The 27,473-nt window shown below is 44.9% G+C and overlaps 1 long non-coding RNA gene across 3 annotated transcripts; it reads right to left on the reverse strand.

The window, feature by feature from the left end:
* Positions 1 to 27,473, reverse strand: LOC103349289 (uncharacterized). 3 transcript variants are annotated; one of them, XR_011390744.1, is made up of 4 exons: positions 27,238 to 27,473; positions 20,320 to 20,505; positions 4,913 to 5,045; positions 1 to 362 (listed from the first exon to the last, which is right to left on the reverse strand). It is a non-coding gene; the product is annotated as an uncharacterized lncRNA (long non-coding RNA). The 3 variants fall into 3 exon arrangements; XR_007920556.2 differs by having other exon boundaries at positions 4,913 to 4,983; positions 27,238 to 27,460; XR_011390750.1 differs by lacking the exon at positions 20,320 to 20,505 and having other exon boundaries at positions 4,913 to 4,983; positions 27,238 to 27,413.

Below are 27,473 nucleotides of genomic sequence, written 5' to 3' on the forward strand. Positions count from 1 at the left end.
GAAATTTGCGAATTTTTTATTTTTTACCTTGCCAGTAGTGCAGGAAGATGTGATTTGCTAGTGATTTTCTAATATGGAAGAAATAGCTTTAGAGTTTTTCAGTTTGACATTCCATTTCATCGACGCTGACAGCCAGCCTTGGGTGGGATAGAGGGATTCCTGCAACTGAAGTCACTCAACTAATTATCACATATAGACCTTAGTTTTTATTTCCAAACCAAAATGTGATTGGTCATGGTGCTGCAAAAGTTTTCTCTCATACTTTAGAAGTCATATTTTCTTGATGTGATATCATAATTGTCAGATAAGCTTCTGTGATAATTCCATAGCAGTACAGCACAACTTCCCAGGCAGCAGGATTTCTGCAAGATCCATTAAAAACAGATATTGATATCTATAGATTTTCATAAAGCTGCAAATATAAAAAAGCCATATTATGAATATGAGATTATATCACTCATGCTGCTAAAAGATGACAATGGTAATATAACTTTTTGTAATATGGATTGTAAATAGGACGAGTTCTGGGTAGAAATTGTCTTGATAATCTATCTGGCAGTTCCAAATGGGAAAAGTTTTGGGGAAAATATTCTCAAAAGCCTGTCCTTGGGGTCCTCTGATGGTTCTTCCCAAGTTCTCCTATTTGTCCTTATGATTTCAAAGGATACTCATATTTCTCAACTGCATTTCGAATTGGAGGTTTGACTTGCATTCCTTCTTTCTGGCCATCCTTACCTGAATAGAGGTTTACTTCCAAACATGTATTTTTGCACTGAAGTGCCCATGTTTATTCATTCCTCAAGCTCTGTTAACTTAAATCAAGCAATTGTCTGACTTATAACAGTCACCAAACCCTACATTTCCAAAGGACTGCATATAGTTTAGAAATGCAACTCAGATTAAAGTCAATGTCTGGAGAAATCCCATGTAACTCTTTGAAAATGTAGGGGTTTGTCAAAAGGGTTCCAGAAGAGGAATAATCATCTTATTCTTTTGCAGATTTAAATAGTTTTTTTTTCTCTTTTAAAAGTTATTTCAGCTCTCCAAGGATGCCTTTCTATCATCTAGCAGGAACCCCACATGGTGCTTTGAATATCTTCTTTTACCTGTCCCCAGACTGTGAAGAACTAAAGTTCAGTTTGTTTAAAGATTGTGTTTTGAAGAAAAGCAAGGCTTAATTTCAGTCTTTCATGTTCCTTGACAGCATTGTCACTTGGTAAGCTATTTCTCTAAGACTTTGCTACAGTACTAATATCTCTCTATATATTTTATTTATGTGTCTTGGTCTGTGATGAATAACACATTTATGCAAAAATCTCAATATATCTACAAGATGCCAATACAGAGAACGAGCATCCTCTTCCCACAGTGCAGTTAATAAAATGCAGCAAATAGCATATAGTTTCTGAGGCAATTAGTGTAGTTTGTGACTTCAATTGCCTCCTCCCAAAAAAAGCCCTTATGACTTCCAAGAATTGTTATTTATCTTTTCATCTGCAGTGTTTCTCTTGTCTGCCTCAGCCTTGGCCTGGAAATAGCAATGTCAGTGGGGAAAGTCTAGAGCTGCTGCTCACACGCGAGGATGAGGAGGAGACATTGAGGATCAGGACCTTGGAGCTACCTGCTCTTCTTGCAGAGCTACTCCACGGGACTTGACATTGATCTGATTCTCCGCTATGCCATCCACTCATGTCCTCCCACCAGAGTGCATTACCTGGCTTCTGAGTTCACATAGCCAACCTATGCGGTGCCTTTTGGTTGCTAATGTAAAAGAGGAGAACATCTTGTGAAGTCAATTCTAGCTTAGAAAAGGTTAGCAATCCTAATTTGGTAAGGTGTCTGGGATCTTAGTCCCTCTGTAGGGGACTCTTTAGAGGCTTTTGGTAAAGTGTGGTCATTGTAAAACCAGATGTCACTTCAGCAGCTTCCATACCTGTTTGATTGTGGAACAAGCCCAGATGGGGCTAGGAGCCTTGTGTCCAACCCTCGTCTCCAGGTAGTTCCAGCGAGACAATGTCCTGTATCTAAAGATTCTCCCAAGGAGGCTAAGATTTGCTACACAGAGAACCTTGGACCATCACACTGGGTATTTAAATGACTCTGTCTCCTCTTCTCCAACTTACAAGGCATCCATCACTCTTATATTCAGGGTAACACTGTTTTCCTGGTAAATTACATGTGTTCAGCATCTACCACAAATAGAATTTCTGATTTACAATTTACAAAATTATCCCTTCCACCCTCTGGGTTTGCATTGTGGCTCATCCAGGGGCTTTTATTCAATATGTGTTTTGTTACAAAGATGAAAAAGCAAAAAGAAAAAGGTCCCCTCTTCCTTTCCCCCGCCTCTACCAAATGTGCTAATAAAACAAAGTCTTTTGATTTAGAAGAAATCCTATTGAGGACCTAAAGGCGTGTCATTAGGGTAGCATTACTTCTTCATTATCTGATTCTTTTCCCAATTGGCATTGCTTTACAGAAAGCCATACTCTTTCAAAACCAATGATAAAGGGGTATTTGGAACAAACAGAAGAGGCCCTAGTCAGTGAGCACCTCAGATTGCCATGGATTTGTGACTTTTAAAGCCAGTTCCAAGGAACTCAGCCTTTTTATCTTCAAATATTCAAAATTAATTTGCCGAGCCATACAGATGGGCTTTCTCCCCTCACTAAAATTGCCTTTAAAATCACTGAAGTTGAGCCGGCGCCGTGGCTCAATAGGCTAATCCTCCACCTTGCGGCGCCGGCACACCGGGTTCTAGTCCCGGTTGGGGCGCCGGATTCTGTCCCGGTTGCCCCTCTTCCAGGCCAGCTCTCTGCTATGGCCAGGGAGTGCAGTGGAGGATGGCCCAGGTGCTTGGGCCCTGCACCCCATGGGAGACCAGGAAAAGCACCTGGATCCTGGCTCCTGCCAGGATCAGCGCGGTGCGCCGGCTGCAGCGGCGGCCATTGGAGGGTGAACCAGCGGCAAAAAGGAAGACCTTTCTCTCTCTGTCTCTCTCTCTCACTGTCCACTCTGCCTGTCAAAAAAAAAAAAAAAAAAAAAAGTTTTTAAAAAAAAAAAAAAATCACTGAAGTTTAGACTCTGCTTTCCACACCGAAGCAGAGGGGTGGTTGTTCTGGTGTCTCCTCCCTCTACCCCTTCTTTTTCTTTTTCTTTATTTTTTTTTTAAACAATGTCATTGATTTACTTATTCTGAATAACTGAGAAAAGAGACGTGTTTTGAAGATGATAAGAGGGCTCCGACTAAGGCACACTCATGGAATACACAGCACTGGCTCACCTCAGTTATCTCGGGTCAGATTGGCAGGTGTCAATCTGCCCATTTCTGTTTCTCAACACCCAAATGGAACCAGTTCACTGAATCAGGCTACAATGACCAAGTCTATATTCTCATCATTTTCAAAAGATTGCTCCTCTACTCTGAAAGACATTGCAAGTAAACACACATACAAAGAAAAAAAATTGCTTTCTCCCTGGGAAGACAAAACCTTAAGGGCAGCTTGGCACACTTTGTACCCTGGCACTCCCTGCAAAGTCCCAAAAACTCAGAATCACTGAAAGACACCCAGAGAACAACCTAAAATTCCCAGCAGGAAAACCATTCCTGGAGCCCCCAACTCATTTTTAAACAGTATTTTTATTTCAGAGTTTTTATAGTATTTTGAAGTCTCTAAACTCCCACAAAATGCATTATTTACAGACACTTTGCATTTCAGTTAAATCCTCTACTCTTGAAGGAATTATCATTTTTCTGAAGGTTAGTTGCTCATTCTGCTGACTGTTAAGGCTGTTTAATAAGAAAGAAAAAGTAACAGGAAGAACAGAAGGAAATTAATATTTGCAGATCAGTGACAGAGTGCCAGGAAATGTGCTAGCTTGCCTTAAAGGCAGAATCTATTTTTTCCCAGAAACTCTTCCTTATTTTTAATTTCTGCAATGACAGGTATAGCATACAAAAGGCCCTTTGTGGCAGAAAAACTTAAAATCGGCTTATTTTGATTCTAAATATGGGGATATTATTTGAATTTTTGCTTAAGGGATCCAGATTGTCAAACTACTTCACTGGATAAAAAGAATAAGACAGATAGGATCTGTATTCAAGTGCCATATTCCTGTTTTTCTTTGGTTAGTTTAAAGTGCATTTGACAAAGGTATACAAATTTTAATCAGACCTGAGAAATATGGAGTAAGAGAGAGCAGCAGCAGTATTTCCCTCAAGGCTTAGGATAGGTTTTTCCTAATATCTATCTCCATGAAGCTCAAATGTTGAATGGACCTGCCTCCATCTTCCTTCACAATTGCTTTCTTGGGTATTTTAAAATTAATCAGTCAAGCAAATATTTATTGACTAAAATACTATGTAAGGCACTATGAAAGATACAAACTGTACAAGACATGATTTTTTTATCTCAAAGAATATATAATTAAGAGGCAATTGGTGTGAAAAGTTAGCTAACAGCTCAAGGCTATATATGAGAAGCATTTAGTACGTAGGGGACAAAAGCTAGATAAATACATTAAAATCCTATTAAATAATTCCTTATTGTATGGATATAATTACATCCAGAACCAGCTTATGTTCCTTAGTTATAAAATCAGAACATCTTATGTAACAAAATTGACTATAAATACAACCAAATTTCAAAAAACAGGACTATATATATCCAAGTGCTTTATCTACTAATTCTATTATCTTGTTTTCTCAGTTGTCAACTTGGAAAAAAAACTGGATGATAAATTTGCATATAATTTCACTTCATATAAAAGGTACCATCTTCCCTTTCTGTGTTTCTCTTCCTTCTTTCCTCCCACTCAAAAATCCAAAAGACAGTGTTGTAAGCTGATGTACCCATCCCACCCACTCAGCCCCCATATCCAGGTCTGCATCCCTAAAGCCCGTGAATCTTACCTTATATGAAAAGAAATTGCAGATGTGACTAACGCAAGGCTCTTCTGATGTGGAGATTATCCAAGCGGGTCCTAAATGCAGTCACAATTATCGTTATGAGAGAGAGACTTGACATGCACATAGAGTAGAAGTGCTGTGAGAATGGAGCAGAAAATGTATTTATTTATGTATTTGAAAAGCAGTGTGACAGAGAAAGAGACAGGGAGATTTCCCATCTGCTGGTCTATTCCCCAAATGCCAGTAACAGCAGGGCCAGGCCAAGTCAGAGTTGGGAACTCAATCCAGGTCTGATTGAGTCCACGCAGATAGCAGGAACCTCACCACTTAAACCATCGCCTGCTGCGTCCTCGAGTGCACATTAGCATGAGGCGAGAATCAGGAGCAGAACCAGAACTTGAACCCAGGAACTCTGATATGGGATGCAGGCATCCCATTCCACATCTTCACTGCCATGCCAAACACTTGCACTAGAGCAGAGATGTAAGGAAACTGGCCGTGAAGCCTGGGATGATGTAGCCACAAACCAAGGAATTCCAGCAGCCACTAGAAGCTGGAAGAGGCGAGGACCAGATTCTCCCCTAGGTCCTCGGAGACAGGGCAGCCTTGCCGACATCTTGATTTTGGAGTGGTACTGATTTTGGACTTTTTGGCCTCTGAAACTATGACAGAACAAACTTCTCTGGCTTTAAGCTGCCAAGTCTGTAGTGATTTGATACAGCAGCCACAAGGAACAGTTACAGACCCTGAGGTTTCTGGAGTGTCCACTGGGAGCTAGTTATTCTAGCTAAGGCATCTCATTTAATTCATGCAACAACTATGATCTTTATCATTATCATCATTGTTATTAGAAAATTGCAGCTTAGAAAGGTGAAGTAACTTGCAAAGATCTGTCTGACCTCAAAGCTCATTCCCTTTCCACCTGCCATACGAGAGTACTTCAAAACATCCATGAGAAAATTGAATTAAAAGAGAAGTTTGTTTTGATGCAAAACACTTTTTCTTTCTTTCTTTCTTTCTTTCTTTCTTTCTTTCTTTCTTTCTTTCTTTCTTTCTTTCTTTCTTTCTTTCGATCTCATTTATTTATTTGAGAGGTAGAGTTACATATAGTGAGAGGGAGAGAGAGAGTGAAAGGTCTTCCGTTGGTTCACCCCCGAAATGGCCACAATGGCCGAAGCTGCGCTGATCCAAAGCCAGGAGCCAGGTGCTTCTTCCCGGTCTCTCACGTGGGTGCAGGGGCCGAAGCACTTGGGCCATCTTCTACTGCTTTCCCAGGTCACAGCAGAGAGCTGGATTGGAAAAAGGAGCAGCCAGAACTAGAACCAGCACCTATATGGAATGCCAGAGCCACAGGCAGAGGATTAATCTACTGTGCCACAGCGCTGGCCCTGCAAAACACTTTTTCAATACATGCACTTTTTTCATAATATACATCATCTATGACCTTTTGGAAGACCCCTTGTCCTTTCTCAGTGCCTTTCTAGCTCCTTGATTAACTGCTATTCTTGTGTTGGGTTAGGATAATCCAAGCTGCTATGAAGTATAACCAGCTTAAACATGGAGAGGTATAAATTTCTTTCTATTTTATGTACTCCACAGGTTCCATTCTAATCCAACATTTACTCTCAGGTACTGGTTTAGTGTGGAAAAAAAGAAAGAAAGAAAGAAAGAAAGAAAGAAAGAAAGAAAGAAAGAAAGAAAGAAAGAAAGAAAGAAAGAAAGAAAGAAAGAAAGAAAGAAAGAAAGAAAGAAAAGAAAGAAACCAGCATGGCCTTTTTGCTGTAGAACTTGGCAGTGATTTGGGTCTGAGGGTCATCCTATGGCATAGACTTTTTTTTTTTTTTTTTTTTTTGACAGGCAGAGTGGACAGTGAGAGAGAGAGAGAGACAGAGAGAAAGGTCTTCCTTTTGCCGTTGGTTCATCCTCCAATGGCCGCCGTGGCCGGCACACTGCGGCCGGCACATCGCGCTGATCCGAAGCCAGGAGCCAGGTGCTTATCCTGGTCTCCCATGAGGTGCAGGACTGCCTTCCCGGGCCACAGCAGAGAGCTGGAATGGAAGGGGAGCAACCGGGACAGAATCCGGTGCCCCAACCGGGACTAAAACCCGGTGTGCTGGCGCCGCAAGGCGGAGGATTAGCCTAGTGAGCCGTGGCGCCGGCGGCATAGGCTTTTATAGCAGCACCCCTACATGCCTGCAGAAGTTACACCTCGGCCCCAGAGTGAAAGGATCCTCCAGGTTGTTGCTGCAGACACACGTGTCTGATAACAGGTGTGCCATTAGTTAACATTTTGGCAAGGGAGACTTTCTAATGGAGAAGAGGGGCTGAGGTGGGGAGAGGAGAAGTTCATCTTGTCTCTGCTTTCTCTCCCTCTCTTTGATGGCAGCCCTGGCCTTTGAAGTTGGGTAAATACACAGCATGGTGGGAGGGGATGCCAGCTGCCCAGACACACTGGCAGAAGACTGAAGAGCTGTTGCTTCCTCTCCCCAGCCGGGGAGGTGTGCCCTATTGCAATGCTTCTTCCCCAGGGCATTCCACATTGAGAGCTGTCAAATAAATCCCCAACTGGTATTCTGGTCGTTAGGCCTTAAACAGCACAGGCTCTGAACAAGAGCTTTCTGACTCCAGCCTTGTCCTCTCGGCTGATCATCCTCTGGCCAGGCCAACATCCATGCCACCAGGAACCGTAGTGGGAAAGGCCCCCTACCTCCCATTTGCTTCTCTTCTGCACCATTTCCTTTCTGAATTCTTTTATAATCTCAAGGGCTGATCTCTCTACCTCTTCTCCTTTCTCTTCTATTAAAATGTAAACTTCTACATGATATCTTCAAACTACAAGCACTCATTAAGCCCCCACAGTTTATCATGCAATATACTAGGGTTTGTGCCATAATAAGGATTAGCTTGGCACCAAACAAGTGAGCCACAGAGGTGTGTAGAAGGGGAAGCAAGCAAGTAGCTGTGAGTAGAATCCAACCTGGCTTTTCCTTAGGAAAAGGCATCTTTCAGAGGATAGCTTTCTACCCAAGCAGACATGTCCAGATGCTGTCAAATGCTACCCTAAGACTGCAAAATAGGTCCCAGGAGAACTTGCTGACCAAATGATTGGAAACAGCCAAAGCTGGTGTCAGAGAGAGAGGACACTTGTGAAGGGAGAAGGAGACAGAGACTTCAATAGGGCAAGTAGTTAAGACTCTGTGAGGTGCTGGGGAAACAGGGCTGTTCTCAATAAGCCACAGAATTTAAAGGACAAGATTATTAAAAATCATGGCCTCTGGCTGGTGTAGTGCAGCAGGTGAAGCTGCTGCTTGCAACGCTGGCATCCTATAGCAGAGCAGTTCTTGTGTTGGGTTAAGATAATCCAAGCTGCTATGAAGTATAACCAGCTTCAGCACAGAGGGGTATACATTTCTTTCTTTCTGTGTGTACTCCATTTTTTTCCATTCTAATACAACATATGCTCTCAGATACTGATTAGCTTGAGAAAAAGGAGCAGCTAGGGTCGAGCCCCAGCTGCTCCACTCTGATCTAGCTCTTTGCTGTTGCACCTGGGAGAGCAACAGAAGATGTCCCAACTGCATGAGAGACTTGGACAGAGCTCCTGGCTTGAGCCTGGCCCAGTTCCTGCCATTGCAGCCACCTGGGGAGTGAACAGCAGATAGATTATCTCTTTTTCTCTGTCTCTCCCTCTCTGCCATTCTGCCTTTTAAACAAAATACAATTCTTTAAAAAAATAAAAGCATGCCTGTTTACATAAAAGGCAAACCTCAGCCATAAACAAGCTAGGGGGAGACTTTGGGACCTTACTCTATTGCTTTGGGTACCACCCTGCTCTCCTTCAGGACTCAACTAGAAAAACTTCCTCAGAGCAATGCTTCCCTAGGTGAGTGACACCCAGTGCAACCTGGATGCTTTAGAGCGTCCCTCTGAAGAGGCTTTCCTAGTTTAAGGAAGCAACACCAGGATTGCTATTATGTCTATTAATAATAATTAAAATGTATTGAACAATTTTCACGTACATGCTGGATTTATGCTAAGTGCTGTACCAAATCTAATATTGTCTGTAATAAGGAGATGTTCTTCTTATACATTTTCCAGATAAGGGGACTATGGGTTAAAAATATTAATTAGTTTACCCACAGTAACTACTAGTAAGTGGTGGAATCTGCTAGAAACCAGTTATGAACTTGCGTGAATTTTGAAGCCCGTGTTATTTGACAAATGGTTGATCAATAATATGGATGCATGCATGCACACACACACTTACCTCCTTAACATCATGTTATGGAAATACTGCTCTGAAATAGCTCCCTGATGTTCTTAAAATTCTTGATGCCAGGGCTGGCATTGTGGTGCAGTGGGTTAGGCTGTGACCTGCAACCCCAACCTTCCATATGAATGCTGGTTCATGTCCTGGCTGCTCTACTTCCAATTCAGTTCCCTGCTAATGCACCTGGGAAAGCAATGGAAGATGAGCCAAGTACTTAGGCCTCTGCTACCCACATAGGAGCCCAGAATGGAGTTTTGGGCTCCTGGTTTTGGCCAGGTCCTGCCCAGCCATTGTGCCTGTTTTGGGAGTGAACCAATCAATTCTCTCTCTCTCTCTCTCTCTCTCCTTTCAAATAAGTAAATTTTTTTTCAAGTTCAACCAATTTCTTCCCACTCCTTTTCTGTAATTCTCTGTTTCCCAGACCATTTCTTCGAACACATCTTGATCCCCTGCGAAGCCTTTATTTTAAAACTCAGTCCAATACTCATTCTCTCTTGGCCAATGGTAAATCCAGATGCACTTTTTAAAAATCATTTAAGGTCAAAACCATTTGCCAGAAAAGCAAACCAGAAAAAGAGAATAGAAGCCATAGATTTCTCCACAGGACAGTGCAGAGCTCAATGGTGAGAGGCTTTGCAGTTTAGTGCTGTTATAGTCACTGGCTGAGAAAGTACCATCTGACATGTTGGCTCAACAGTATTCAGTGGCTCTCAAACTTGGACACACATTAGAATTACCCAAAGGACTTGTTGAAACCCTGACTACTGGGTCTCACCCTCAAAGATTCTGATACAGTAGCCTGTTGCCGGCTTCAGAATTTGCATTTCTAAATCTAGCAAGTTCCCTGGTGATGCTGATGCTACTGATCTGAAAACCACTTGTGTCAAGAAATGTATTTATATAGTTATTTCAGAACTAACATTATAAGCAGTCTAGGCTCTATGAGATATATATATATATATCCCTATATATATTATATGTATCTTCCTCTCTCTATATATATATGTAGTATATCTCCTCAAATAAATATATAACCCCAAATAGATATAATATATATCCCCAAATAAATATATATGTTATATATACATGTATATGTATATCTCCAAAGCATGTTCAGTTAGATTGTTTTCATACCATAATTTTCCCTCAAATAGCACTATAACATGATATGGTTAAGACAGTGGACTCTCAGATCAAACAGTGCTTAGTTGAAATAACCCATCTCCCAATGACTAATTGTGCTACTTTGGGCAACTCACTTTAAGCTCTTGAAGACTCATTTCCTCATTACTAAAACTGAACAATGAGAGTGTGTACTTCACAGTGGTGTTGTGAGGATTAATGGAGATAATGCGGGAAAAGCGCTTCCCACACCGACATTCGATGAGTAGCCCATGAACACAGGTGCTATTGTTCTACTTCTACAGCTGAAGCACCGAAAGAATATGGGACTTGCTCAAGGACCCCAACCTGCTGGGGGCAGAGCTGAGCCTCCAGTGCTACGGCCTCTGGATTTCCAAGCATGGATTCCTGTGTGAATAATTTTAGCACATTGCCGATTCTATGGGCAGCTTTGGGGATGGTGTTACCTCAGTTAATGAAGCCTCAGGGAAAGGAGCTCTTTTATTCCACATTTTAAAAGCAAACAAAAAACCCTTCTTAAATCATTTGAAGAAAAGCCGCATGTATTCACAGCTGCCCATGACAAAAATACCTCTGAGCACAGCTTCTATTTGTCCCTTCCCAGTTGAATGTAAATAGGGCTCATCCTAGGCAAATCTGTAAAGACGAAGAAGATTCTTTTATTCCACCTCAGTGGCAAATGTCAGGTGTTCACATTCCTCCCTTCCCTTTTCAAAGTATGAAAGCACCTGCTATCAGTCATTTACTCTTACTGGTACATTGACCTTCGTGTGAGTGTGTCTCAACATACAGCCACATCTGTATTTTAAGTCTTTCTATTTAATTATGGGAACCAAAACGTTTTCTTCATTAACATAAATTTCAAGCATTAGCTGGCAGACAGAGAGAAATGAGAGAAGTTAAGAGGACCCCAGGATATCTTCTGTTTCCCTGAGCTATTAGAAGGATGAACTGGGAACCGTCACGTATTTTTCTCCAGATGTGCGGAGTGGAGTGGATAGGGTGGCTGACTGAGGAGTTGGATAGGATGGGGAGAGAGTGGGGACTTCTAGAATCTCCCCTGGACACCACTTCTGAGCTCCCCAACTAAAAATATAAATAGGGGCTGGCACTGTGGCGTAGCGGGTAAAGCCACTGCCTGCTGGTTCAAGTCCCGGCTGCTTCACTTCCAATCCAGCTCTCTGCTATGGCCTGGGAAAGCAGTGGAAGATGGCCCAAGTCCATGTGGGAGACCCGGAGGAGGCTCCTGGCTTCGGATCGATGGCAGCTCCAGCATTGAGGCCATTTGGGGAGAGAACCAGCAGATGGAAGACCTCTCTCTCTCCCTCTCTCTCACAGCCCTCTGTGTAACTCTGACTTTCAAATAAATAAATAAGTTTTCAAAAAAATATAGATAAAATCAATGTGCTACCTTGCAAACAAAGTTTCAGGACAAGTCCTCAAACCCTGACTATCATTCCTACACCCCTTCTTTATGGAAATTCTGGAACCATCACTGATCCTCTCTGTCTGCCCTTTTCTCCTCCCTTTCTTACCTGGCTAGACATTAGTCTCCTGGCTCCAGTGCAGCATATGTACTTAGACAAATGACACCCTCTCTGAGTCTAGAGTTCCCCAATTTCAAATAGAAATGACGTCTCTCTTACTGGGCACAGTGAGAAGGACAAGAAACTTTACAGATAAGGCTCCTAGGACAGAGCCTGCACCTTGTGAACACTTAACAAATGCTTAGTCATTTATCCAATCTTGTCAGTCTGTCATTTGGTCACTCATTAAAATAAACATTTGTGTGCATGTAATATGAGCCGTGCACTGGGCTGCCCACTGGACGTGGAATTCTGGGCACAGAAGGCATGGTTCTTCTGGTGAAACTAGATGTGGTGCTGTGGTTCCCACCACTGAACACACATCACCTCCCCTGGTGGAGGGAGCTGCTCCTGGACCTCACCCCAGATCTCCTGACTTGCAATCTCTGCAAGGAAATGGTTTTATTCAAAGGCCAGCCAAAGCTTCGAATGCTCAGCCAACACCAAGGACCATGCCAGGAACTCCACCTGTCCTCTTCCCTTCCACCAGTCCTCTCATAACTTGATCTGATTCCCCCACTGCCTTCCCTTTGCCCTGCGGCAGCAGCATGATTTAGGTTTTCTGGTACGTTCTTTGTTATTTTAGTTACTAGTGTATATTTTGGTTAGTATTTAGTGCTGTTTGGGCATCACCATTGTCGACCAGTATCTTGGCATACATCCCCCCTTGCTTGTGTATTTCCATGTCTGGTAATAGTGTTTGCCATTGAGACGTGTCTTCTTAATTGGTAGTGGCTGTGGCTGCAGACTTAGCTGTGCTGCCTGGATTAGAGCTACACTTTCTAGAGTGCTTGTGTTAATTCTTGGTCCTTTGCTCTCTGTCTTCAGGCTCTTCCGTCAGTTCCTATTAATTAAAGTAACCAATCATGGTGCTTTGGACCTGGAATTTCCCAGTTGTAACAAGATAGTTACTGGCTGGCAAAAAGATATTTTTAGGTGCAATATGATATACTAAGTTCATTCCAAGTGATGGAATTATTATGATGATCTATCACTTAAAAAACCCTTGATAGTATAACCAAGTCCCTCAAAGATCCATCCAAATTAGCTCTGAATCAATACCAAATGTTGTCCAAAAGTCAAGTTCTGTTGTAAGACACTAGACCCATGACTGATCAATAGACAGATAGATAGACGTTCAGGCTATGGATTGGTCAGTTAATAATTCTAAGCTGCGAGTCTTTATTTTTTTTTAAAAGGAGAAAATAAGGGAGGAAAAAGGTTAAAATCCCTAGATTGGATGGAATGAGCTGAAGTGTTTTCAAATGGATTTGAGAAACTGAACTGTTCCCAGGCGGAAAGATAAAATGTGAAACTGCAGTCAGTCTGGCTTTCTGGCTCGCCTAACCTTTTTACTGCTGGATAATGAGGAATCAGCTATAATTTAGACACAGTATTCTTTTCACAGATTATATTGAGGTGGAGGGGAGACGAGGGAAGGGAGAGAACCTCACTTTGTAGTCTTGCATCATCTCTCTCCAATAGACAAGACCAGTATACCCTCCCCTCTGCGTGTTGTTGTGACAAATTTCAAGTCAAGAGGGTGCTTGAATTGGATTTATTACAATTGGAAGAAAAGAAATTGTAATCTTTATGAGCCAGCGACATGGAGCCTTATAATAAGAGAGTGAAGGATCATTTCAAATTTAAAGCAAATTAGATTACCAGGGTTAAATTCCTCAACAGAAACATCCTGACTTCAGAGTGAAGATATTTGACATCCTTCCTCCCATCTCAGGTTTGCATTAACATTTAATTTAAAAAAAAAAAGCCACTTAGTAGTTACAGAGTGAATTTTTCCTAAAATGCCAAATAACGAATGGATGGAATAGGGAGAATCTACCAAAGAATTCACTAGTCTATGTGCTGAACTAGGGCTTGCCTACATTTACTGTAGACATGCGAGGACCTTCACCAGGTTACTTGGTCAAGTACTAGGAAGAGCATTTCTAAATCATATAGCAAAAGGGCACCTAATTTTCAGGGATTTTTGTAATGAGACTCTCTAGCTCTTTTGGCTGCTTGTTCTGGTTTTCAATCTCTGTACAAAACCAATAAACTCTGCCTGTGTCTTGCCCAACTCTTGCCTTAACAATCTGAGAGTTTGTCTATAGCCTGTGCTCTTCATTTACCACTAATCTTTCAAAATCACCCCCACCACCACCACCAACATTGTTGTAACCTGGGAGGTTACCTATCATTACAATTCACTCCCAACTAAAGATCTTTCCCATAGTATCACTTAGGCTGTAAGGAAATGTGTGAATTGACATCTATCACTAATACATGCAATACACATCCATCTTGCTGTAGATTTGTTTTTTCTGTTCCTCGCCCTACTTCAAGTCTAGGTCTATGTCTCTGCCATCCATTTTTGTCCACAATTCCAGCCTCTCTGGGTCTATCTACTTGTTTCCTACACTTGACTTCCTAAGTCTCTCATGAAAGTGGGAAAGGTCTATGATGAAAAGATTCTAGTTCTAATCCAGTCCTAGACTGTGACTCCTTAAAGACTAAGACAAAAATTTTGAACTCGATTCTGGCTATGGAAATTGGAATCCAAAGATTAAATAAATAGGTGATGTTTTCCATTCGTCTGCAATTTCAATGTTTGAACAATGGGTAATTGGAACTTCACAACTTTTTCTCTTCTGGCTCTGCCAAGTCTGAGTATGAACAATAGCTACCATCTATCCAATGATCTCAGTACACCTTGTTGGTCATTGCAGAAGCAGAAAGTAGGAGACAATAATTAGGAATTAGTGAAGTTTTCTCAACAGAATTAGACTCAAGGCTCTGTATTCCCTAGATTATTTTCCAGCCAATTTATCCCTAAGGAACCTCCCTTACCTACTTCCCCAACATCTTCCTTAAAACATAAATGGGCCAGGAAGACCCACAGGTCTGGAATAGTAATTCCTCTGCTCCCAAGAAAGATCTCTGGAGATCCTGTGCCAAGTAAAGGTTTAGATGACCCAAACATTTAAGTGCATATTGATTGCAGTCAGATACTGTACCCTGACCTGCATCACAAATGCTGGACTGTATTTCTCTGGAATACTAGCTTTTTATGTATTAACCTTCCACCACCTCCCCATGGAACAGAGCACAGGCCAAAATCTAAGGCCTGGACAGAGGTGAAAGTTTTACCTATTAAGCTGTGTGGGAGCTTGACCTTGAGAACCGAGTTTTGCATTAACTTAATATTGCTACAGATTCTTCAAAGAGCCTAAATAATTGAGCAACCATTATCCTGCTTCATCCAATCTTGTTTTCTCACTCTTCTTTTTAAAAACCAAGACTAAAATAAAAATGAATAAATAAGACACCAGAAGTGAATTTCTCTTTCTTTATCCAAGTTGTGAGGTTAGGAAAGTCAGGGATATCTGAGGGATCCAAACTCTACAGATATAAGCAAGAAGGGAGATTTTGGGGTGGAGGGGAGTAAAAGGGGAGGGAGAGGGTGTCGCTCCCCCTCTTCGTGGAGGAACGACACTAAACCCTGCCTAGGTTTCCTATCCGAGTCACGGCACCATTATGCCTCCTAGGCTTCATATCCGAGTCACGGCACCATTATGTCACTCCCCCTCTTCGTGGAGGAACGACACAGGACCCTGCGTTGTTCTTTCGTCTGCTCAGCCCTTCCCGGGTTTGCTGCTGGTTCTTCCCGGGTTGGCTACCGTCCCTTCCACCTCCGTGGAAGGGCGGTTCCCCCTGCCACTTTCCCCACTTCCGCGGGGGAGCGGCACAACGCCGGCCGGCTCTCTCGGGGGCTGCACAGGTGTTCCTTCAGATAGATGTTCCTGGTGCATGTTGTCTCTCTCCTCCTTTATAAATTTTTTTTTTTTAATTTTTTTTTTTAATTTTTTTTTTTTAATTTTTATTTTTTGACAGGCAGAGTGGACAGTGAGAGAGAGAGACAGAGAGAAAGGTCTTCCTTTTCCGTTGGTTCACCCTCCAATGGCCGCCGCGGCTGGCGCGCTGCGGCTGGCGCACCGCGCTGATCCGATGGCAGGAGCCAGGAGCCAGGAGCCAGGTGCTTTTCCTGGTCTCCCATGGGGTGCAGGGCCCAAGCACCTGGGCCATCCTCCACTGCACTCCCTGGCCACAGCAGAGAGCTGGCCTGGAAGAGGGGCAACCGGGACAGAATCCGGCGCCCCGACCGGGACTAGAACCCGGTGTGCCGGCGCCGCTAGGCGGAGGATTAGCCTAGTGAGCCGCGGCGCCGTCTCTCCTCCTTTATAGTCCTCTTCCACCAATCCCAACTCTGCTACCCACACGCCGAGCACGCTGCTCTCCTCCAATCAGGAGCAGGATCAGCTCCTGCAGGTCATCACTCAAGTTGGCGAGAGGCAGCTGCGTAGAAGTTGTTACTCCCTTCTCAGCGCCATATTGTGGGAGAGCAGATGCATAGAATAAGTCTTAATTCCAGTAACAGTCTAGTCTGAGTTGCTCCCCACAGAGGGTATCACGGAACCACAAATCTTGTGGTTGTAAGAGCCATTAAAAAACTATGCGGTTCAGCTTCCTGTATTCAAACAAGGCAAGGCTTACAAATTTCCTTTAGTTGGGGGAAATGGAAATGCAGATTGAGGGAAGTGGAGAAGTGATTTACCCAAGGTCACACAGCTAGGGAGTGTCAGAGGTGTACTGCCTGTGAGCACAGTTCTGGCAAAGGAGAGTTCACCTAGTCCAGAGAAGGGCTGGACATGCCTGTTCCTTCATCAGAAACAAACTACCTTCAGGCCAGATGGCTGGAGCTATAAAATTAATAGGAATTTTTTTTCCAAAAGGCTCTTTGAAAACAGAGAATGGAACACTGCAATTGAAAGCTCTGTCCAAGAATCATGAGGATGCACACAGGACATGATGCTGTCAAGGTCAGACTGGCAAGAGGCCCTCAGGAAGCTTCATGGACTTCAAACCAAATTATTATGGTGATTCCAATCAGCAGATGGGATTCTGCAAACAATAACATTTACAAGGTAATCTCCATTCTCACTAATTGCATTTCCCAAGAGCCAATTGGTGGGCCAGGGTAGAGCCATCCCAGAGAAGACACAGCAGCTTCTGTAAATCTTTCTTACCTTCAATTAGCTTTTTTTTTTTTTTTAAAAAAAACAGGCAGAGTGGACAGTGAGAGAGAGAGACAGAGAGAAACGTCTTCCTTTTGCCGTTGGTTCACCCTCCAATGGCCGCCGCGGCCAGCACACTGCGGCCAGTGCACCGCGCTGATCCGATGGCAGGGGCCAGGTACTTATCGTGGTCTCCCATGGGGTGCAAGGCCCAAGCACTTGGGCCACCCTCCACTGCACTCCTGGGCCACAGCAGAGAGCTGGCCTGGAAGAGGGGCAACCGGGACAGAATCCGGCGCCCCGACTGGGACTAGAACCCGGTGTGCCGGCGCCGCAAGGCGGAGGATTAGCCTAGTGAGGCGTGGCGCTAGCCAGCTTTTGGCTTAACACAAGCACACAACACATTCTTGACTATGCCTATACACATGCCAACATGCACACGTTCTGGCACACGTCAACACCCAAGGCTCCTCAAAAGGCTGCGGCGTAGCTCATCGGTAGGATCTTAATTATTATGTGTGTACGTTCCAGACTTGCTCTACCAATAGTAAAGAGCAAAACAGCACTGGGCAGCGGTGTTCCCATATCAAAGAACAAAGTTGAAACTCCCATACAATTATGTTTGATCACAGTAGAAGGTGAAATCATTAGATATTAGCGAGGTGCAGTGGAATAAAAATGATGTGTTAGCGGGGGTTCATTACACTGTATTTTCAGAGCCAAGAAGATCAATGCGTTCATGCATCATGAATTAGGCTCCGACTTTAGCCTTCCCTGCTCTCCGGAAACCCAACATGATCTATCACCAGCCATACATCACCGTTTCAGGATTGCACATTAACGAGAAAGCTGCAGTTTCCGCCTGTCAAGCTGACCAGCTGCCTCGGTCTCTGCAAAACGGGGAAATATTTCTGGTCCAGGATTTTCGTTTTAGAACAAAAAAGGGGTAAAAGAGCTCAGTGTCATCTGGACAATCGTAGGGTCTGATCCCGCTGTTGTCCCAGTGTTGCAGTAGATGGTTCTATCTTCTGCCAGGCCTCTGTCCACCCTGGATCTAGGCCTGTAGGAACTCACTGTTATGGTTTAAGATGCTGCATCCCCCATGCGACACAGCTGGGGATACCTAGGGCACACCCTCCTTGCCCCCAGCATTTGCTCAACATCACTGGGTACAGACAGAAGTCTGAGAGGGAGACCCACGTGTCAGATGTGCTCCTTTTCTATGCCGATTCCCCTCTCTCCCTGCACACACCCCCCGCCTCTTCCCTTAATAGAGGCTCTTTCACCACCCAGCAGTTTGCCACTAACACTTTCCCTTCATTTACTCGCAGTCCACCTCCCTTCCCTGCTGCCTGACCCACACCTGCTAGCGCAGCCCCTCTTGCCGGCTGGTGCTCAGATACCCGCAGACAGTTCTGATCGCGGCTTTTAATCGGCGTTTAGCCAGTCTGTCCATATTTAGTTCTTTTAATCTTTCCTCATCATTCAATCCCTCCAGCCTCTTCATCATCTTTTTTTTTTTTTTTTTTTTTTTTTTTGGTGTGTTGCTCTTTCCTGAGCTTTATCCAATTTGTCTATATCATCTTTCTGGCTGTGACATGCCCACCAGCCCTGAACTCCACCACTGCGGGAAGAGAGGCTGCGAGGGTCTCCATCCACCCTGCTCTTCTCCTCCAGGACTAGCTCAGAATTTGAGGGTGGATTTTGATCGCTGTCTAGCTCATTGCTGAAACACAAGTAAAAGCAATAGGAAGATAATGTTAGAACAAAAGAGATTGAAGTACATGGGAAAACTTTCCGACAATTGTTCTCCTGGGAACAGAAGAGACCTTGACCTCATCTGTCTGGACTCTGGGAGAAGGAGGCTGTCTCAGGGGTTTCCGCTGCCCCTCTCTCTCCAGCCAGCAGGGCGTGCCTGGAGCATCAAGGTTGATGACTTGATCGCTGTGGTCACCCCTGGGCCACTGCCTCCCCAGTTAACACATGAGGCATCTTCAAAAAGTTCATGGAAATGCATGTTATGAAAAAAAAAATGCATGCATGGATCTAAATGTTTTTTGCATCAAAATAAACTTTTCTTTCATTTCTACTTTTCATAAACCTATTTTTTAAAAGATTTATTTATGTACTTGAAAGGCAGAGTTTTAGAGAGAAAAAGAGAGAGAGAGACAGAGAGAGGTCTTCCATCTGCTGGTTCACTCTCCAAACGGCTGCAACAGTCAGGACTGAGCCAGGCCTAAGCCAGGAGCTTCTTCCAGGTCTCCTGTGTGGGTGCAGGGCCCCACACACTTGAGCCATCCTCTGCTGCTTTCCCAGCCACATTAACAGGGAGCTGGATCAGAAGTGGAGCTGCTGGGACTCCAACTGTTGCCCATATAGGGTGCCAGAGCTGAGGCCAGGGCTTTAAACTGCTAAGCAATAGTGCTGGCGCCCTTTTCATGAACTTTGAAAAATTTTATTTATTTGCTTTATTTGACAGAGAAGGAGAGAAAGGGGAAGAGAGAGACACACACACACACACACACACACACACAGAGAGAGAGAGAGAGAGAGAGAAAAACAAAGATGGAGAGATATCTTCCATCCACTGATTGACTCCCAAATGGAAGTCAGGTCAAACTGCAATAGTCAGGTCTGGGCCAAGCCAAAGCCAGGAGCCAGGAGCCAGGAACTACTATTCAAGTGGCAGAGATGCAAGTACTTGGGCCATCTTCTGCTGCCTTCCCAGGTGCATTAGCAGGAGGTTGGATCAAAGTGGAGTAGCCAGGTCAGAACTGGCATGCTGATATGAGATATTGGTGTTGCTAGCAACAGCCTAACCTGTGGCACCACAAAACCAGAAAAAAATGACTTATTTGAAAGGTAAAGCACAAGAGAAAGAGATCCACCATCTGCTAGTTCACTTCCCAAATCCTAGCAACAGCTGGGGCTGGACCAGGTCAATGGTAGAACTCAATTCAGCCAGTGCCATGGCTCACTAGGCTAACCCTCTGTCTGCGGCACCGGCACATCGGGTTCTAGTCCCAGTCGGGGCGCCAGATTCTGTCCTGATTGCTCCTCTTCCAGTCCAGCTCTCTGCTGTGGCCAGGGAGTGCAGTGGAGGATGGCCCAAGTCCTTGGGCCCTGCACCCCATGGGAGACCAGGAAAAGCACCTGGCTCCTGGCTTCAGATCAGTGAAGCCTCAGCGGCCATTGTGGGGTGAACCAACGGAAGAGGAAGACCTTTCTCTCTCTCTCTCACTGTCCACTCTGCCTGTCAAAAAAAAAGAAAGAAAAAAAGAACTCAATCCATGTCTCCCACATGGGTAGCAGGGATCCAAGTACCTGAGGCATTACCTATTGCCTGCCAAGGGTGTACTGCAGCTGGAAGCTGGAATCAGGAGTAAAACCACGACTTGAACCCAGGAACTCCAATAGGAAACTTGGGTGTCTCAAGCAGCATGTTAACTGCTGTGGCGAAGTGGCAGCCCCTCCTTGAACTTCGTGAATTCCCCTTGAATGGCGTATGATGAAACTGAGCATCTGGAAAGCAATTTTTGATAGCATCCGTGAAAACTACGAGCAAGAACTGACTTGAGGCCTTGGAGGGTCTCCATTTGAGGACTGCGAATTTATGAGAAAGTTTGAGCTCAGCAATAGGACTTCTGAACCATCAGCATTGTGTGTAGAAGGCACAGAGCTGAGATGGGCGGACTGCAGGAGTCCAGGCTCAGTGACTTGCAACCCGGGGCCATTGGGAAGGAGGCAGTTGGGTAGGAGCTGGTTGGAGAAGGGGAGACTTTTATAGTTGAAGAGCCACACACTTCCTATTTATTAGGGTTTGGAATCCACTCCTTTGTTTAATTCAGGTCTCCTCTCAAATGTCACTTCCTTAGAGAGCGCTTCCTTGAAAACACGCTCTACAACCGTGCTCTACGTGACTTCCTGTGCACTGTCGGGCGACTAAACTATGTTTCATTTGTTTGACACTTCATCGTCCAATTCAGCCCCTAGAACGTAGGTGGCCTGAGAGTGGCAACAGCAGTGCTGGACAGTGGTTTCGGTGTTCATTGTCATCCTGCTTTTCCTCCAGAAGTAGGAAGTGTGCAGACTCCAGTTCGGACTCACAGGAGCTGGTGGCGCACACGGGAGTCGCCAAGGTGTGAGTCAGCCTGGCTCTCCTGGGGTCTCTGAGCAAAGCCCCACTGAGTTCAGGGCACCGAGAATGAGCTGGGAAAACCTTTTCCAAAGAGATCGCTGCCACCAGCTCTTCTCCCCCCTGGAAAAAGAGCTGCTGTGCCTCCCAACTGCCATTCTGCTGTTACAAACAGCTTAAAGCGCATTCAAAAAGATAGGGAAAGAGCTTCTGATCTCTCTAAAGGGGCCCTCCCCTGCCCCATGCCCAAGCTGAAGCCTAATGGACTTGCAGCAGGTTCCTATGCCACTACTGCCAGTAATGTATTCAGATATTCCAAACACTTAAGTCCAGGGATTCCAAAATCTGTGTGCATATCACTGATGTATTTATATATTATATTATATTATATAATATTATATTATAAAGCAGTTATTATATATCTAATATAATATATCGATATATATTATAGTGACTCTATAGCTATGCACTTTCTATTTTAAGATTGTATTTATTTATTTGAGAGGTGGCGTTACCGACAGACAGAGGGAAAGGCAGAGAGAGGTCTTCCATCTGCTGGTTTGCTCTCCAAATAGCCACACTGACAGGAGCTGGGCTGATCCGAAGCCAGGAGCCAGGAGCTTCTTCCAGGTCTCCAACATGGGTGCAGTAGCCCAAGCACTTGGGCCACCATCCACTGCTTTCCAAGGTCATTAGCAGGGAATTGGGTCAGAAGTGGAATAGCCGGGACCTGAACTGGTATCCATATGGGATTCCCATGTTGTACGCAGAGGCTTAACCTTCTATGCCACAGCACTGGCCCCAAGTCAGAAGTTCTTAAAAACTTCCCAGCTGATTCTAACATATAGCAAGTGTTGGGAGCCACCATTCTAGACACATCTATGGATGTTGTGAACCACTTGCTGATCTAGGGGGGACCAAGATGATGTTTCAGAAATAGCAGTTACCACAGTTGCTGTATCTTGGTATTCTGTGGCCATGGTTATTAGTCAGAGCAGGACAAGGGAAATGAGGTGGCTTGGGACCTCCTATTTGGAACCTGCAATGGAGAAGCTGACCCACTTTTAATTGCAGCACAGATATGAAGACAATAATGTAGGTCTATGGGAAAGTTATAAAATTATCTGTAAGGAGGTGAAAGCAGATGGTAAACATGAATTAGGATAGGAGTTTAAAAGTTCAATAGATAGCTGGCGCCGCGGCTCACTAGGGTAATCCTCCGCCTTGCGGCGCCGGCACACCGGGTTCTAGTCCTGGTCGGGCGTTGGATTCTGTCCGGGTTGCTCCTCTTCCAGGCCAGCTCTCTGCTGTGGCCAGGGAGTGCAGTGGAGGATGGCCCAAGTGCTTGGGCCTTGCACCCCATGGGAGACCAGGATAAGCACCTGGCTCCTGCCACCAGATCAGCGCGGTGCGGTTCACCCGGTGGAGGGTGAACCAGCGGCAAAGGAAGACCTTTCTCTCTGTCTCTCTCTCTCACTGTCCACTCTATCTGTCAAAAAAAAAAAAAAAAGTTCAACAGATGGGTAGTGGGCAATGGTGGTCTCTCTGCATGGTGTCAGGCTCAGAACCTTGACCTTGGGTGGTTACTAAGACCCTTATTAACCCAAAGTTGAACCTTCCAGGACACCTGGAAAAGCTGATAAAATAGCAACCTAGGATAGGGATGAAAACAGAGACCTCAAGACTCAGAAATAAAGCTAGAGACATCCAGTCCTGTGGTCAGTATTAGGAAATAAAACTGAGTAATGGTGTAAAGGGAGATCCAAGGCCAAACCCATCAGGTGCTTGAAAGGAGTTAAGTTACTTCCAGCCAGGTCTATTCTGTTCATTGATGCTTAGCCGAGTACCTGGGAAATAAAAAGGTTCTCAATAATGAGGAAGGAAGTTTGAATCTGCCTGCAGGTGGGGATCATTAGTAGATGTAGTTTTTTGTTTTCAAACAGTTTTATTGATACGTAATTCACATACCATAAAATTCACCCATTTTAAAGTGTACAATTCAATGGTTTTTGGTATGCTGCATTATTCATGTTTAAAAGTGTGGTAAAATACAGATAGCATAAAATTTGCCATTTTAATCATTTTTATGTGTACACTTCAGTGGCATTAATTACATTCACAATGTTGTACATCCATCACCACTTTGCATTTCCAGAATGTTTTCACCACCGCAGACAGAAGCTCTAACCATTCAGCAGCACAGTTCCTTGCCCTCCTCCTTCCCAGCCCTGGTGACTGCTAATCAGCCTCCAACTTGCTGCCTCTATGAACTTGCCTATTCCAGATAGTCAATATGAACAGAATCACAGCCTCTTTGAGGTGCTGGAAGCATGAATGCATGGTAGGGGCAAGAGGGTGCCTAGTTCACAAGCACACTACTTCATGTTGCTGCTTCCTCTCTTAAGACAGGGCTTGTGATTTTGCTTTGCTAATGTTCTGAGGGTTGGCACCAGCACCTGCCAACCTCCCCATCACCTTCGAGGCAGTTGAGTTTTCTTTGGAGCTACTTTTCAGTCTGTAATAGAGCAAGTATTAAGAAGTGGTTGTGGGGCTGACTCTGTGGCACAGTTGGTAAAGCCACTGCCTGCGGCACCGGCATCCCATATGAGTCCCCACTGTTCCACTTCCAATCCAGCTCCCAGCTAATGCGCCTGGGAAAGTAGTAGAAGGCGGCCTGGGTACTTGGGCCCCCGCACCCATGTGAGAGACCAGAATGGAGTTCTGGGCTCCTGGTTTTGGTCTGATCCAGCCTGGCCATTGTGGCCATTTTGGGAGTGAATCAGCGGGTGGAAAATGTGTCTCTCCCCGTCTCTCCCTCTCTGGGTAACTCTGCCTTTCAAATAAATGGAAGCAGTCACAGCCTCCCAATTAATACACATCTCCGTAACAATGAGCGGAAGGCAGGCCTGCTCTGCAATGCTGGGGTAGAGCTGCTATTTCTCTTTCTGAAGGGAGAACTGGGGCTTCCTCTGCGGCATCAGCCCAGGAAGCCGGTTATTCCCAGCGCTGAGGGTCAGCTCAGCCCAGGCTGCCCCTTCTCTGAGGTTCTATTGCAGTGACCTCAACCCTCTGCCTCCTCCTGGCCTCCTCCCTGCTGTTTGCTTCTGACCACCTCCACCCCTACCCCCGACCCCAGCCCCTCGCTGCCGCCTGCTCCATGCCCTAGCTCTTTCTAGTTCTTGGGACGGCAGCCAAATTCTTGTATTACTGCCGGTATTCACCCTGGGTCCTCTGATGCACAAGTGTCCTCGCGGAGGCCTCACCAGGGAGGCGGGACCATCACGGATGGCTGACATCCCCAGCAGAAGGTCAGGGGCAGGGCGGGCCCTGCAGGGAGATGGGCGGGGACACAGTGAATGCGGCACAAACTAGCAGCCCAGGCTCACTCTCGCTGGAGTCTCTAGACAAGGAGCGCTTGTGCTAGAGAAGAGAGGAGGAAAGAGTCCGGGCAAGGGGGTTGGTTGAGGAAAGAGAGGAGAGCAGAATGCGGGAAGCAGGAGTTGAGAAGGCCTTTGGCTGAATCCTGATACCTTCCACTGATCCCCTGCCCAGGTCATGTTTATTGATCAGACACACAACTGGAAATCCTCAAAGGTCACGGGTAGGGAGAAAGCTTGGGTGATCTGGAGATGCTATCTAAGAAACACCATAGCATGTGCAACGTGCACACACTCACCCATTAAAATGAAGCCTTATGGCACCTTTTCCAGAGCGCTGTGGGTCTGAGCTCCCTGCTTTGGAACACAAGAGACTTGACTGCAATTATAGTGGGAGTCTGTTGGTTCGGGTATTCCAGTGATACATGATGGGGTTAACTGTGTAGACACACACCCCGAGCAGTCTATCAGATTTAATGTGCTTCGAATTCCAGTTCCATCTCACTAGGGATGTAAAAGTTTTAGCCAAATAAGTCCTCTTTTTTGTTTGAATTCTTTTTTCATCTTCTTGGTTCTGTATATCTCACTATATCTCCTGCTGCTATAGACAGACCACCTACATTCGAATGGTTGCTTCTTTTCTACTAATTGTAAAAAATTCTCAGTCTCTCCAGCAGCAATTCCTTAAAATTTTCCCTGTATGTACAGCATCTCCATTAATTGTATTTTGAAAGCTCAAGCTACTGCTGTTTATAATAGCTACTCTATAGGTCCATGTAGTACTGAACTATTTGTGTATTCATTCAATAAATTTTGTGTGAAATTACCTGTAACCCCAGGAACATTATCTTTTTATAGACCATAACTTTACTCCGTCTCACTGTTTTGTGTGTTCTCACACTGTGAAGCAGTAGGAGGGGCTTTATACTCCCTAACTTTTTTTTTTGGCAAAAAGTGCATGATTCTTCATTTCAGCAATAACTGGAAAGCCTTTCGCCACTATCTAGGACTCATAGACTTTGTTGCATCTGTGTTTCCTCTTCTCTTTGTGCTTTTCACTGAATAACTTCGTGTTTACCTCTATGTGAGCATAGGAACATTTATGTGCAGCAAGAAGAAGACAGAATTAAATGACTCCTTGGCTGGAGTCCTGCACTTTCCCAAATGCACTGTGCTTTGTTTTAGCACCAGGTCATGTGCACGTGGTTACTTCCCCTTTGGAATTCTCTCCCCTCCCTCTTTGCTTGGTGATTCCTTTTCTTATCTAGGGACCGACCTGGATTTTACTTCTTGGGAGCCTGCCTTGCCTTCCTCCCTAATTGTAGATGGTTGTTCCTTTTCTGGGTTTCCACAGTACTATTACAGTTCTTACCTTTTTTTTTTTTTTAAAGGATCTATTTATTTATTTATTTGTAAGGCAGAGTTACAGAAAGGGAAAGAGTGAGAGAGACCTTCTGTCCACTGGTTTACTCCCCAGATGGCCCCAGTAGCTGGAGCTGGGCCAATTTGAAGCCAAGAGCCAGGAGCTTCTTCCAAGTCCCCCACATGGATTCAGGGGCCCAAGCACTTGGGCCAGCTTCAGCTGCTTTCCCATGCGCTTTAGCAGGGAGCTGCATCAGAAGTAGAGCAGCCAAAACTTGAACCAGCACAAATGTGGGACTTGCTACGCCACAGCACTGGCCCTTACAGTCCTTATGTTAATGTTTACTTTTCAAGATCTACATTCTCCAAGCCCTGGGTCCACCTTGTCCATTATTCTAACTTCAGCGCCTGGTACAGTGCTAGGACCATATCAGGTACTCAAGGCACATGTGAAGCTCAGCCAGAGCCGTGTTCTCAAGGGGGCAGCTTCTGTTCCCATTGCCTATACTTCCCTTCCCACTTGTAATGTATACCTATGACAGAAATAAATTTTCATCCCTAACCCTGATGTTTTCTTTTGTTATTGCCTTGTATTTTTGTCTCTCTCTCTTTTTTTCTTGAAATATTTCACTGAAAGCAGCGACTTGTTCAGCCCAGAGTTGCCTGGTAAAATAGATTGTTCCTGGGTCCATTACCCAGGGTTCTGCAACACGTCAGCTGGCCACAGGGATCGGGAGCAGCCAGTGCATCCCAGCTGATGAGGGCTTCCCTCCCCAGCTGCTGCAGACTCTCACAAACACACCTGGACAGTTCCCCTTCCTCCTCAGTGGGAGCGGGCAGGCTGCAGATATGGGGATGTGGGAGGCTGACTCTGATTTGAGCTTTGCTGCCCTTGCTTAATGAGTAGGAGATGGAACCGTGTAGCCACCAGAACTCCTGGACCTGTTGGGCTTGTTGGGGTCCAGTCTCCTCCTGGGAAACACGGAGCGTGATTTCTTTCATGAATCCTGAGGAGCAGTCTGCATAACAACTGTAGAACCATGGGTCACTTCATTGATTCCTTCATGCATGCATGCATTCATTCATTTCACAAATATTTAATTGTTGTTAAAGACAAGGAGGACCCAGAGGTGAACAAGACTTTTCTAATGAGGAAGAGAAAATCTACACAAATGCACAGAGAAAAAGAGAGACTATGTAACATGATTTCATATGGTGAGAAAGGCTTTGTCCCTCTTGATGGGGAGGCTGTGATCTTACTGCAGCTGGAGGAAGTAAGCTCTTCCCCTTAGTCTGGATCAAGGTTTCCCACTCATTAGATGAGATTCCCTCTGTCATCCCAGGACACCAAATATGCTCTGAACATCCACATCCACATACCTCCTCCCTGTAACTCCCAGCAAGAAGCGATTGTCCATGTCAGCCTGTTCTTCCTCCTTCCCAAACCTGTGAGCAAGATGTCTGGCCATGCAAAACAGCCGGAGCACAAGTGGGCATCCGTTGTGCTCCAGCTGTCAGACTTTACCTAGTCCCAGGCTTCACCCGCTCTCCTCTCTAAGCTGAATTTCCTTGGCTGCCAGATCTGCAGGCTCAGCTGTGCCCCGGGCTGTAGGATC

Source organism: Oryctolagus cuniculus, chromosome 1, assembly GCF_964237555.1.
Source record: "Oryctolagus cuniculus chromosome 1, mOryCun1.1, whole genome shotgun sequence".
Classification (NCBI taxonomy): Eukaryota; Metazoa; Chordata; class Mammalia; order Lagomorpha; family Leporidae; genus Oryctolagus; species Oryctolagus cuniculus.